This window comes from Loxodonta africana, chromosome 1 (genome assembly GCF_030014295.1).
Source record: "Loxodonta africana isolate mLoxAfr1 chromosome 1, mLoxAfr1.hap2, whole genome shotgun sequence".
NCBI lineage: Eukaryota > Metazoa > Chordata > Mammalia > Proboscidea > Elephantidae > Loxodonta > Loxodonta africana.
Genome location: NC_087342.1, coordinates 175947027 through 175960487, shown reverse-complemented (window position 1 = coordinate 175960487; position 13461 = coordinate 175947027). Strand labels below are relative to the sequence as shown.

Below are 13461 nucleotides of genomic sequence, written 5' to 3'. Positions count from 1 at the left end.
TGCATAGTCATGGACCCAAAGATAATAATCTTTGATCTAACAACCCCTTCTGTTTTGAACATCACCTCCCCTCCAACCTTACTTTGTCTATCCCGTGCCCATGGCTAATGTTGAGTCCTTCTACTTTTATTTATAACATTTTTGCTGAATGTGTTCATTACCAGTTCAGTCTAAATATGACTGAAACAGATCCCTTTTCCACCTCTGCCCTATCCCCCGAAAAGCTTGCAGTTCTCTTACTTCATGCATCTAACATACTGATAACTTTTTATCAATTCTTTCAACAGAGCTACCATATTCATCTCTTGTGTTTATCAACACCACCTTATTTTGAGCCTTAAACATCTGTCATTTATAATCTCTCTATCTCCCCTTCCCAGGACTCCACTCCCCTACCCCTCCACCCCCAGCATCATCCTGCCAATCACTTCGGACTCAGTCTTCCTTCTATGTGGTCTGGCTCACATAGGTTCGCTTTTAGCTTGCCCCTACCTCCTTGCCACCTTCAGTGTTTCACTGTGACTGAACATAAAAAAAAATTTTTAGCAAACTCCAAATCGCCAGCTCCACCCTCACCACAGGGGCTGGCTCTTCTTCCCCCATTTCCTCCAGAGACTGTTTCTCTCCTCAGGTAAACACTGGTTCCTTGAATGTTCCTCCCAAGCTCCTCCTCTTCTGTGTACTGGCACCAGTGGCATTCTGCCCCGCCTTCTCCCCCAAAGAGAGGGTCTCGACAGATTGTCAGTCTGCCTACAAGCAGTTGTTGGCCATCTCACATTTTCTGTGCACAAAGTCACTGAACTCTGTGAGAGGTGGGCTCCCCAGGACTAGGGTAGCCTTATATCTATGCCTCCTGAATGTCTTTTCATTTAGCAGCTTTTTCCCACCATCTGCTTTGCTCCATTGTAGTCAGTAATTCAGTAAAGATACTTTGGAAACACCTTTTTAAAGGTGTAGGGTGAGGCGCTATGAGGGACTAGAAGAATAATACACAGGAAATAAGTCCTTGACTTCCCCATGTGAGCAGTTACATCTCCTGAGGCTCACAGGTCTGAGGTAGGGAGATGGTGGCCCCCTCTTTGCTCACCAGGAAGCACGGGGACAGTGATATAGTCATCTCTGGTTCCTAGCACAGAGCATGGCACGGGGTAGGCCCTTCCATGTCCAATGAAGGGACCATGCAGGTACCCGCAGCATGTCTTTTTCAGCATTTCATAGACTCATACGGCTGGAAGTGACCTTTGAGATTATCTCCTTCAGCTACTTCATTTGACAGCTGAGCAGGCTGATAATCAGGAAGGTGAAATGCCATACCCAAGGTCAGACAGCAATAAAGTGAGCTTTTGAATCTGTGTTTCCTGACTCATAGTCTCGGAAGCCTTTTCTCTTTTTGTGCAGTACTGTTGTTGTATGCCGTCCAGTCAATTCTGACTCCAGGTGACCCCATGCAAGAGAGTGGAACTGCCCCATAGGGTTTTCTTGACTGCAATCTTTACAGGAGCAAATCACCAGGTGTTTCTCCTGCAGTGCCGCTGGGTGTGTTGGAACTGCAAACCTTTTGGTTAACAGCCAAGCGCTTAACTGTTGCGCCACTGGGGGTACTCAATCTACGGTTCTTCTTTTTCTTTTTCTTTATTTTCAGTGCTTATCGGTGTTTGTTGGTACTAGTAGATACTCCGAACTCTTTCAAGTGGAGACCCTACTGTTCTGCCTTCAGAAGTCTGCTAAATCTGAATAAGCATAAGTACTTAGTAATTATCTTACATTTTGAATAGCACTTGGTATTGCAGGTTCCCTCGTATATGATTTTCCATCAGATTTTGCCACAAACCTGTGAGGTGTGTTGAACAAGTATTATTCTCGTTTATGATATGAGAAATCAGAGGCCCAGAGAGCAGTGGCTTGCTCAAGACCATCCAGCTAGCGAAGTGGTACTGTTGAGAATAGAACCCGTTTCTCCTCTATCAGAGGGTGACGGTGAGTTAAGATTGTTTTGAAAATCTGGCTTTAGGTGCTAGCATGTTGGCTTCCTATATGCAGGTATAAAAAATAGGATTTCATATTTCTAACAGGTTTCAGTTTAGTATATCATGTCCTCAAACGTACTCTGAAGTACGCTAGTCCAATGAGATGCTCTGTGAAAAATGGATTGTGTGGCCAGATAAGCTGGGAAAAACCACTTGCTGTATCCCTGTCAGGGATTCCAGTGCACATTAGCATTTAAAGACTGAGAAGTCCCGCTGTAAGGAAGACTGTTTAACTTATTTTTATACCCAAGTTTTACAATTTATTTGACCACAGAATTCTTTTTCTACATCATACCTATGGTGTCCCACAGAACACTGGGGGAAATCAGATGTCAGTAAGGATTTCCATTTGTTCCAAGGAGGCAGCAAATATCAAGATGCTGGCTGTGAAGTTCTGCCACCTAACTTTCAACCCAAGGGCAGGGTCAGCAGTGCCATACCAGGAAGTTCAAGAAGAGGAGGAAACTTACATGGTGCACAGCAAACCTGTCACAGGAGTTCCTCAGCTTGGAGCTGATGTTTTAAACTTGGTGTAGGGTCAGGAAGCTGCTGTGGTGCTTAGGTCATTTAGTCTGTGCGGGTTAGACTGGCTTCTTCATTTGAAAAGATGGAAGAGAAGGGCGAGCCCTGCTGTGTCAGCTGGCTAAGGAGTCTGGGTAAAGTTTTGTGATAAAGATTAGATTTCAGAACTCACCAGTGAAGGAATGCCACCTAGTCAATATCTACATGGGTTCCTCTATAGGGCTTGTTGTGTGGACTCAGTCTAATTGGCCTTTAATGTGGTTCTTAAATAATTGAGGGGTAATTGTAGACACTATAATTGTGTGGGTAGGAAAAAATTCCAACCCAGTTGACTTGTCTTCCACAAATGGGAAGGGTATGTGGGGCAAGGGCAGTAAACTGAGTAGAAAAAAATTTCCCTAGTTCAGAAAGCTTCTGTGTTCTTAAAAAGTTATTGTCAATCATTCTCTAGGACTATTTCAAGAAGTGCCAGCTGTTGGCCACCTGGGAAGAAGGCATTACATGATTGGGCATCCAAATGATCAGTGTCATTTATTCTATGTTGTTATTGTGAATTGTTGTTAGCTGCTGTGGAATGGCCCCGACTCATGGTGACCTCACGCGCAGTGGAATGGCTAACACTGCCTGGTCCTGCGTCATCTCCATGATTGGTTGTACATTGGACCATTATGATCCATGGGGTTTTCTTTGGTTGATTTTTGGAAGTAGATACACCTACCTTTCCTCCTAGTCTGTCTTAGTATGGAAGCTCTGCTGAAATCTGTTCAGCATCATAGCAACATGCAAGCCTCCACTGACAGACGGGTGGTAGATACGTAGGGTGCGATGCACTGGCTGGTAATTGAACCCAGGTCACCTGCATGGAAGGTGAGAATTCTACCACCGAACCACCAGCGCTTTGTTTTTTCTATACACCAGCTTAAAAATTGGCATGGGTCTGAATGGTTTTAGGGGAGCCCATAAGAAAATGAGCTAGGGAGGTTACCATAGATGTTGTGGCTTTATAAAGCTGTTTTTGCTGCTGATGAGGATGACAAAAACTATGAAACCGCATGGAGTCCCAAAGAGGCTTTGAACCAATCTGCAGTAAGGCCATAGAACACCTGGCCTCTTAGCTTCCTTGACTGAGAGCAGATAATGATACCTCACGTTGTGTGATGAGCATTTTATAAGCTCTCTGAGATCGTCAGATGAAAGCTGCTACTGATGCACAAAATCATTATTATTATACGAGACTTTACTGTTCTGTAAATAAATGCTATAGCTTATTCCCTGACTCTCTTGCTTTAAATGGGTTAAGATTTGGCCTCTTTCATTGGCCACCTCCCAACCAAGCTATTTCCTCAGGATCGCTCCAGGGAGGCACAGAGATGGAGTACAAAGAGCACTGACCTAGAGCTTGGAAAACTGTAGGTATCACTTTGGGCAAGCCACTTCACCTCATGGGGCCTCAGTTTTCTCAACTCTAGCATGGAAAGGCTTTCTAAGGCCAGCTCTGAGTTCTGTGATTTTATCAAAGATTAAACAGAAAATAATTCAATTTCAAATTACAAATGTTTGTTGAGTGCTTGGTAGGAGCTAGGCACTGTTCTAGGTAGTTGGGATAAATCAGTGAACAAGACAGCTTATTCTGTGGGGGGAGGGATATTAGACAATAAGCAGTAAGCATAAAAAAAGAAAAAGAAAAAACCAAACCCATTGCCGTTGAGTCGATCCCAATTCATAGCGACCCTGTAAGAAAGAGTAGAACTGCCCCACAGGATTACCAAGGAGTAGCTGGTGGATTTGAATTGCTGACATTTTGGTTAGCAGTCTAGCTCTTAACCCTGCATAATAGATAAGTAAATTATATAATTGTTAGAAGGTGATATGGTCTATGGGAAAACAAAATAGTAAGGTGAAGGGAATTGGAAATGCAGGGGAGGAGTTCAATTTTAAAATGTTACCAGCGGGGAACTTTCCATTATAACAGAAAATCAAGTACCTTGTAAATAGGGGACTGCAAACCTCTCCTTTGGAGAGTTTTATGAAAAGAAAAATCCACTCATTTTTCTAGATTCTGGGTGTAGAAGAACTAACTAAATGATACTTTTGAAGGCTTTCTTTTTAAATGATGTACCAGTTTATGCAGGGCTACCTCCAAATTGTGTGTGTGTACACACTCACACACTTATATATTAAAAAAAAAAAAAATACTAAACCCGCTGCCGTGGAGTTGATTCTGACTCATAGCGACCCCATAGGGCAGAGTAGAACTGCCCCATAGAGTTTCCAGGGAGCGCCTGGTGGATTTGAACTGCTGATCTTTTGGTTGCAGCCATAGCACTTAACTACTACACCACCAGGCTTTCTCCACTTATATATATATATATGTATATGTATATATATATACATATATATATATATATATATAAATACACACACATATATAGGTATGTGTTTACATACGTGTACTGTTGTTGTTAGGTGCCGTCAAGTCGGCTCCGACCCATAGCGACCCCATGCACAACAGAACGAAACACTGCCCTGCCCTGCACCATACTCACAATCGTTCCTATGCTTGAGCCCACTGTTGCAGCCACTGTGTCAGTCCACCTCGTTGAGGATCTTCCTCTTTTCCACTGACCCTGTACTTTACCAAGCATGATGTCCTTCTCCAGGGACTGATCCCTCCTGACAACATGTCCAAAGTATGTAACACACAGTCTCACCATCCTTGCTTCTAAGAAGCATTCTGGTTGTCCTTCTTCCAAGATAGATTTATTTGTTCTTCTGGCAGTCCATGGTATATTCAGTACTCTTTGCCAACACCACAATTCAAAGGCATCAATTCTTCTTCGGTCTTCCTTATTCGCTGTCCAGCTTTCACATGCATATGATGCGATTGGAAATACCATGGCTTGGGTCAGGCACACCTTAGTCTTCAAGGTGACATCTTTGCTCTTCAACACTTTAAAGAGGTCCTTTGCAGCAGATTTGCCCAATGCAATGCATCTTTTGATTTCTTGGCTGCTGTTTCCATGGCTGTTGATTGTGGATCCAAGTAAAATGAAATCCTTGGCAACTTCAGTCTTTTCTCCATTTATCATGATGTTGCTCATTGGTCCAGTTGTGAGGATTTTTGTTTTCTTTATGTTGAGGTGCAATCCATACTGAAGGCTGTGGTCTTTGATCTTCAACATACATGTATAAGTATATTAAAAAAAAAATACGTATATACATACATATATATACATATTCTATTCACATGCACATATAAATATAAGCTTATGTACTTCTGCTTAAGGAGGTGTAGAAGCCAGAACCTAGAGGGCCCAGCTGCTGGCCTATTTGGTTAACTTTTAAAAGGCCAATAGGCATGCCATAATAATACAACCCTCCCATTCTGCTATTCTACAAGGGAAGAAATCGAAACAGAGATGCTAATGATACACCATAATCAGAACAAGTCAGGGATGGGTAAATGGGGCCTGGCACCCAGCCCTCCGACCGTCAGTCACTGCCTCCTAATGCCTCCCCGCATTCTGCGTACAGCAAGGCAGACGAGGTGCTGGTGATTTTCACTGCCCCTTCCTTTCTGCTTGTGGACCGCCTCCACTCCCAAGTTTGTATAATTGAATAATAAGAACGTTGATATGATGCTTGCTATAACCCTATGTTTCCAGACTCACATGATTCAGTTTCAGAATGATGTTAGTCAAAGAAATACAGTCCATTGACAATAATAATTCCAAAATAGCAAGTTCTTATGTTTCTCAATACCACATTGGGCTATAGAATCTACAGCAGCCCTTCTTTAAACCCTCCTCTCTCCCACAGCTTTCCTCATACTCTACAGCCCTTACAAACTAGCCCCCACGAACTTCCTGACCATGACTGCCTTTCCCCCTGATTCTGCACCATAAAATGCCCCCAAAACAGACGAGGATCAAGACCTGCTCAGAAGGATGGGCAAGAAGAGCCTGGAAGGCAAAGGCAGATGCACTCCAGCAGCTGGGGGAGGAGAAGCCTGGGAACATGTGTTATTAATTTTCATTCCCTTACAGCACTGTTTATTGCTGTGCTCTGTTAGGCACTCTTCTATATTACCTCATTTAATTCTGACACAGATCCTACGTGGTAGGTATTTGATATCCTCACTTCACCAATGAAAAGATTGAAGGCAGAGAAGTCATAATTTGCCTGGAATCCTGCTATAGAGAGAATGCTAGATTTTGGCTAATGTCTGCCTAGTTATAAAATCTGTGCTCTTTCTTCTTTAAGATTTTGCTGCTAAGTAATGCAAATCCCAGGGCCTTCATGTTATTTCAGTTTCCAAATTTGTGTGGGAGCCACAAAATATTTTGAAACTGCCAAACTATAAAATTAACTCTTTAGGGTAGGGTTGAGACAGTTACATCTGTTTTCAGCAAAGACCTTGAAAGCATAGTAGCTAAGAAAAATGAGGGTGTTCTCCCAAAGGCTTATGGAGCAAAATCATTGTGGATACACACAGAGCTGCCTGTACCTCTTTGTCCAGAACCCAGAGATGTTCCAGGAAGCTGTCTGAACCACTGTCCCAACACATCAGCGGTGATGGCTTTCTGACTCCTTTGATCTTTCAGCAGATTTTACAATGGCCCAAGACATGCTAGTGTTAGTTCTGGCCATCTGATGGAGTGTCTGCAGTGCACTAAGATGGGAGCTCAGAGGAGCTTTCAGAAATACAGGAAACTTTAAGCAGTTCCTTTGTCACAAGTAGAACATAACTCTGCTTTCTGACAAACACGTTGATTCAATGTGTGAACTTGTGAACTTGAAACAAATAGGAACCTTAGGGGCGAGGGTGTACAAAACTGCATCTTGTGGCTGCGTGATAACACCTTGGCTGAAAAAAAAAAAAAGATAGTGTTAATTTGGACAGGGAGTGGTGGAGGGGAAAGGGTCCAAAATGGAAGAAGGGACGAGAGGGAGCCATAGACGAGAATGTCACCAGATGTTAACAAGATGCTGTACAGGTTTCTGTTTTAATCAGTGATGGTGTCTAGACATTCTTCTAAATTTCAGTAGAAGGTTAAACTTAGTGTGTAGAAGCCTTTCTCATAAATTCTCTTTCAACGTGGTTGACATTATATTCTTGGGGTCTGGAGGAAAAATCATTTAAAAGTAGAAGTACTAATATTTTCATCACCAAAATTGCTCTTTATAAGCTATGAAGACCAAAGCAAAATGAAATCAATTTAAAATAGACTCTATGGCAATAGCCCACCCAACGATAATGTCAGATTAAAAAACAATTAGTCATTAACATAGTTTCTTCATGTCTTGGAGTAGGTGTTTTTCAATTTCCAGAACAAAGTTTGCAATGAAGATTTTTTTAATGACCATGACTGTTGATATTTAACTGCAGAAAATTTTGCTTTGTAAAGATGCCACGCTTTTCAGACTGTTTCTTGGTTTAAAAAGTTATTTAACTTCTGAATGTTCTGCATCTGTGGTCAATGACTTTATATTCTTCGTACTTTCAGTTCCTGAGGCATAGTGATATGATGGAAGGATTAAGAATAAGCGTTCTAATGAAAGTGTCGAGTGTGGTGGTGTAATATAAGATAGCTGCAAATGGGACATTCTTTCCTAAGAAAATTTGGTAAACTGAGAGTTGACTCGAGTGTTTATATATTTTCAGTGAGGATTTTCTGTCCTTCTCATGTTTTCCATTTAAAAATTTCTAGTTAATTTGTGTCTGCCACCCAAACACATACTGTTCTTAACAGCCATGGTCTGTTACGTTAGCATGACACAAGAGTTTGGATTAAATGTTTACCAACAGAGCTTGTGAGTATGACACATTTTAAAGGAAAGGAGAACCCTTTTTAGTTCAAATATTGGATGTTTAAAAAAATAAGGGAGAGGAGATAGTTTTTATCCATCAGCGCTCTACCCTTAGTCTAGCAACGTGTGAAAAGCTCTCATATCTTAAAAAAAAAAAAAAAAAAAGAGTGAGAGAATGGAAAGGGAAAAAAAAAATTTTTTTTCCTCCTCAAGGCCAAACTTTTAAGAGACTCTCCATGCCATAGGTGGCCCACAGACATATTTTGCCTAGTTCAGTGTTTTTATTATTTTATTTTATTTTTTAACTGTACTTAAATGAAGGTTTAGAGAATAAACTAGTTTCTCATCAAGCAGTTAGTACACACATTGTTGTATGAACATTGGTTAACAACCTCATGACATGTCAACACTCTCCCTTCTCACCCCTGGGTTCCCTGTTACCAGCTTTCCCCTTCCCTTCTGCCTTCTAGTCCTTGTCCCAAGGCTAGTATGACATTGGTTAACAACGTCATGACATGTCAACACTCTCCCTTCTCAACTCTGGGTTCCCTGTTACCAGCTTTCCCCTTCCCTTCTGCCTTCTAGTCCTTGTCCCAAGGCTGGTGTGCCCCTCCAGTCTCATTTTGTTCCATGGGCCTCTTCAATCTTTGGCTGAAGTGTGAACCTCAGGAGTGACTTCATTACTGAGCTAAAAGGGTGTCCGGGGGCCGTACTCTCAGGGTTTCTCCAGTCTCTGTCAGGCCAGCAAGTCTGGCCTTTCTTTTTGTTCTACATTTTTCTCCAGTCTGGGACCCTCTATTGTGATCCCTGTCAGAGCGTAGTTCAGCGTTTTTAGAAAACTCAAACCAACATATAAAAACCAGAATGTTTTATGTTTTTAAAAATCCAGATATCTGGCTTTTCTTTAAAAAGAGGATTATCTGGTAGCACCAGGCCGACTTCACCACTTGGCAGCGTTGCTGGCATTAGAGCTACATAGCAGCTACCGCTTGTAGGTGATTCCTGGGCCCTCTGTCCCATGTCAGTGCATCCCCACACTTGTAGTCTGTAGCCACAGGTGTTGGCTGCCATTCATGGTCACATTTGCACTGTTAATTTTCATAAAATGAAGTATTTTTCTGTAGGAGCCCAGGTGGGGCAGTGGTTAAGCAATGGCTAAGTGCTCAGCTGCTAACTGAAAGGCTGGAGGTTCAAACTCACCCAGCTGCTCTGTGGGGAAAAGACCTGGCAGTCTGCTCCCATGAAGATTACAGCCTAGAAAACCCTGTGGGACAGTTCTACTCTGTCACATGTGGCCACTATGAGTTGAAAATCGACTCAGCAGCACCTAACAACAAAATTTTTCTGTCCCCGTGTGGCAAAATGAAAGAGATTACAGGAAGAAGAGGGGTCATGATTTTGCTTGTCCAGGTCCCCATTGCTCAGGTATGTTACCTGTCCTGTGGCATTCAGCCTATACCTGCCACTTTATTCCCTCACTCCCCATTTACTTTTCACCCTACTGCAGCCTTATTTCCACAGCTGCTGTTTCCTTAAAATAGTCATATCTGAAATCACAGATTCCCTCCCTGGTAATGAGTCCTTTCTTGCATTCTAGTCCTCCTTCACCTCTCTTCTGCATTGTGATGGTATGGTTGACCACCCCTCCCTCTTGTCTTCTGTTTCTACCTCATATTTCTCAGCCTGCTTTGCTGGCTCCTTCTCTGCTGCCTTCTTTGACTATTGTTATTTTTTCAAAGTATCACATGAACATATCCTTATTTTAAAAAATGTAAACAGTACAGAGGAATGTAAAGTAAAAAGATAAAAGTTTTCTTGACTTTCTACTCCCCTTCCCACAGGTAACCCATGGTTAACTCTCTGATGGTTCTCTTTTCCTGATCCTTTTTCATGTGATTTGGTTTGTTTGTTGTTGTTTAACATAAACAGGATTATTTTATGTATACTGTTTTTAACTTGGAGATGACACTAGTCAGTATAAATAAATCTCTAACTTTCTTGTTTCGTGATCCAGCAGCTGCTTAAATATTGGTGTTTCCCAGATAGCACATTGAATAATTTCAGTTCTTTTGTTGTTATTTTTATGATTGTGTGTCTATTTTCCCTAAGTCTCTGAGCTGGTAGAGACAATGTCTTTTTGTATTACTCTGTCTATCAAGCACCTGTCAATACACATTCAGTGAATGAATGTTGCTTTTTCCCCCATTCAGTTAAATCATCCTAATTTACATTTTATATGATATTGAATTATATCGTAATTTAAACTCAAACTTATATATCCTAAACTCTATTGTAAATATATTAGTATAATTCTTATAAGTTGCATTTAATATATTTCTCAGCTCATTTCCGAACAGTGACGTTTATTATTTTTGCTTTCTTCAATAAGATCACTCTGCTATGCAAAAGAAAATTCTGTATGCCACTTGTTTTGGTTAGAAGTACTGGTGTCTGGTTGTTGTTTTTTAAATATTTTAAATGAGTGTGTATTTTAACACCTTTCCAAGACAGAGAGTATTTTGTATGCAATTCATTCTTCATAAAAGTATCGTTTATCTTTAAAGGGAATATAAATGCGTAGTGGTTGTACAAAAAGAATTGCCCTAAGACAAGGTCTTCTCAATAGGAAAATAGTTGAGTTTTATAAAGTGAGCCTTGTCACTTACAATTTGAACTCTATTTCTGAGGGTTCCCATTCAATGTCATGGTGCTGTTAATAGGCCTGGTTTAAGGAGAAACCAATGAAAACAGCTATCATCTGATCACCGCGGGATGCCATCCAAGCTTGTGTCATGGTCATGTAATGTTCCTGGGTTTGTGGGGTGAAGAAAATAACACTTGGGTGTTCGGAATTTATCCTCAAGCTCTTGTGGTCAGGGGTGGATGGGTTTTTTTCTCTTGAGTTGAATGAGATTTTTAAATCCTCTTAATAACTCTCTCATCGCCAGAGCCTCTGGAGGAGACACCAAGGGTGAGTGTGAGGGAATAATGTTTATAAAATTTATTTGGGTATTTAAAAAAAAAAAAAAACGAACATGGTGGAGGTGGGACTAATAATCTGTGAACAGGAACAAGCTGAAACGGCTGGTCACTAACGATCCGAATGGGGACACTATCTCTACTTGTGTAAATTTTAAGAACTGAGTAAACAAACACAAATTAGAAAATAAAATGGAAACTATATAAAGAACTCTGTAATGCACATGTGTGTGAAACTAATTAAAATTCTGCCCAAGGGGTTACTGGAGTAGCTAAAACTCAGTTTAATCTGGGTCAGGGTTTTGGAGAAAGTGGCTCAATGTTGTGCTTTGAAGAAAGATTCTAGGCTTCAGCAAGGAAAGAATAGTTTATTTCAGGAAGATTGTCCTAAAACAATAATCCAAGATCTGTTTGGAGATTTAAAGTGAGTCCAGATTACAGAAAGGTTTAACTACTGGGATAAGAGTTTCCATGAATTTTACAGGGAATAAAAAATAAAAATAACTGCACATACTGACAGCTTATATTCGTATAACGTTCTATAGTTCATAGACTCCTTTTGGGAATGCTATTTTGTCTTCACTAAATCTTGATGAAAACAACAAGCCTTTTGAAGACCCTATCTCCAGGATGGCTAGTGGCAGCCTGCCTGCATGTAGGGAATTAAGGCGAGAGAAGAGAGGAGGTGAGACAGGACTCACTCCAAGGTTCTCGTCTGAGAGAACATCTGTGCCTCCAACCAAAATGAGCAAATAGAGAGTGGCCATGTGGGAGAGAGGAAATGGTTAAAACATAGCGAAGATTGACAGGGAGAGCTGCTTACAGTGTTAAAGGGCAGATCCTGGTGGCAGAGAATAGGAGAGGCTTGGAGTTCCTGGGTGTTGCAAACGTTTAGTGCATTTGGCTGCTAACCAAAAGGTTGGTGGTTCAAGTTCACCCAGAGGTACCCAGGAAGAAAAGCCTGGTGACCTACTTCCAAAAACTCAGCCATTAAAAACACAGTTTTACTCTGATACACATGAGGTCACCAGGAGTCAGAATTGATTCCATGGCACTTGGTTTAAAAGGTTGCTGGTGAACTTTGCAAGAACTTTTTTTGTAGCCTAGTGAATTTGGGAGCCAGAGTCCTGGGGCGGGGGAGGGGATTGGGTGGGGTGTGATCCAAGCTGATGGAGCAGGGGGAAGAAACAGGGAAAGAAGTAACTGAAAGAGAAAAGTGAGGGTCAAATGATACTTATAAATCAGGGAGCCACCATTGTGCTAAAATTTAAAGGAGCAGCAGCATGACAGTATGAGATCATGTTTCATGTTGTTTATTTGCAGTTTGTTGAGTTTATATCCCTCAGGAAATAGCTGTGGCTCAGATGCAGACAGCTCTGGGTAGACGAGGCATATGACAGTGGCATCAGAGAAAACCAGTCAGCAATAGTGGCAGCAAGGAGAAGGACCAAGTACCAGTTCCCATGGATGGAGCTGGCCCCTGAGGTGGGCCGTGATCTGTCTGGGCTCCTTCTTGGGGAGCATGTGGGGGTCAAAATATAAATAGCACAGAACAACTCAGTATCCATCAGTAGGGGAGTTTGCTGCTATAGCCCCAGAATTTAGCATAGTGTCTACTACAGGGTAGAATGAAAAATAAATATTTGGTGAATGAATGAATGACAGAATGAATTAATAGGGAATAGCCATACAATTAAATTTTAAGTGCCATTAAAGTACTGATGAAAATCTATATTCAGCAGCATAGAAAGGAGTGCACAGCATTGTGTTATGTGACTGAACAGATTATAGACTAGCCTGTACAGTACAATCTTAATTGTTCTAGGCTGGCCTACCATCTTGTAAATGAGCACCATAGTACCAGAATCAGGCAGGTTTGATTACAGACTATCACTCCCGCTGAAAACATAATTTAAGACTCATGCCAGTAGAGTTTTCTTCATATACAAATGAGCCTTTAAAAAAAAAAAAAAAAGAAGTGTTTGCACCATTAAATTCAAAATCAGCTCTGTCGAATCAGGCCAACCACCTCATGCCTTTGCATGTTGGATGCATGTTGCTGATGTTCTGAGCATCTACCTGGATTTATGTTACATCCAGGAATTGAAAGGAGAAGAGCAGT

General features: G+C 41.4%; 1 protein-coding gene across 6 annotated transcripts in view; it reads left to right on the top strand.

The window, feature by feature from the left end:
* FYN (FYN proto-oncogene, Src family tyrosine kinase) overlaps positions 1 to 13461 on the top strand; it is a 237988-nt gene that overhangs the window by 53567 nt on the left and 170960 nt on the right. The window lies entirely within an intron of this gene.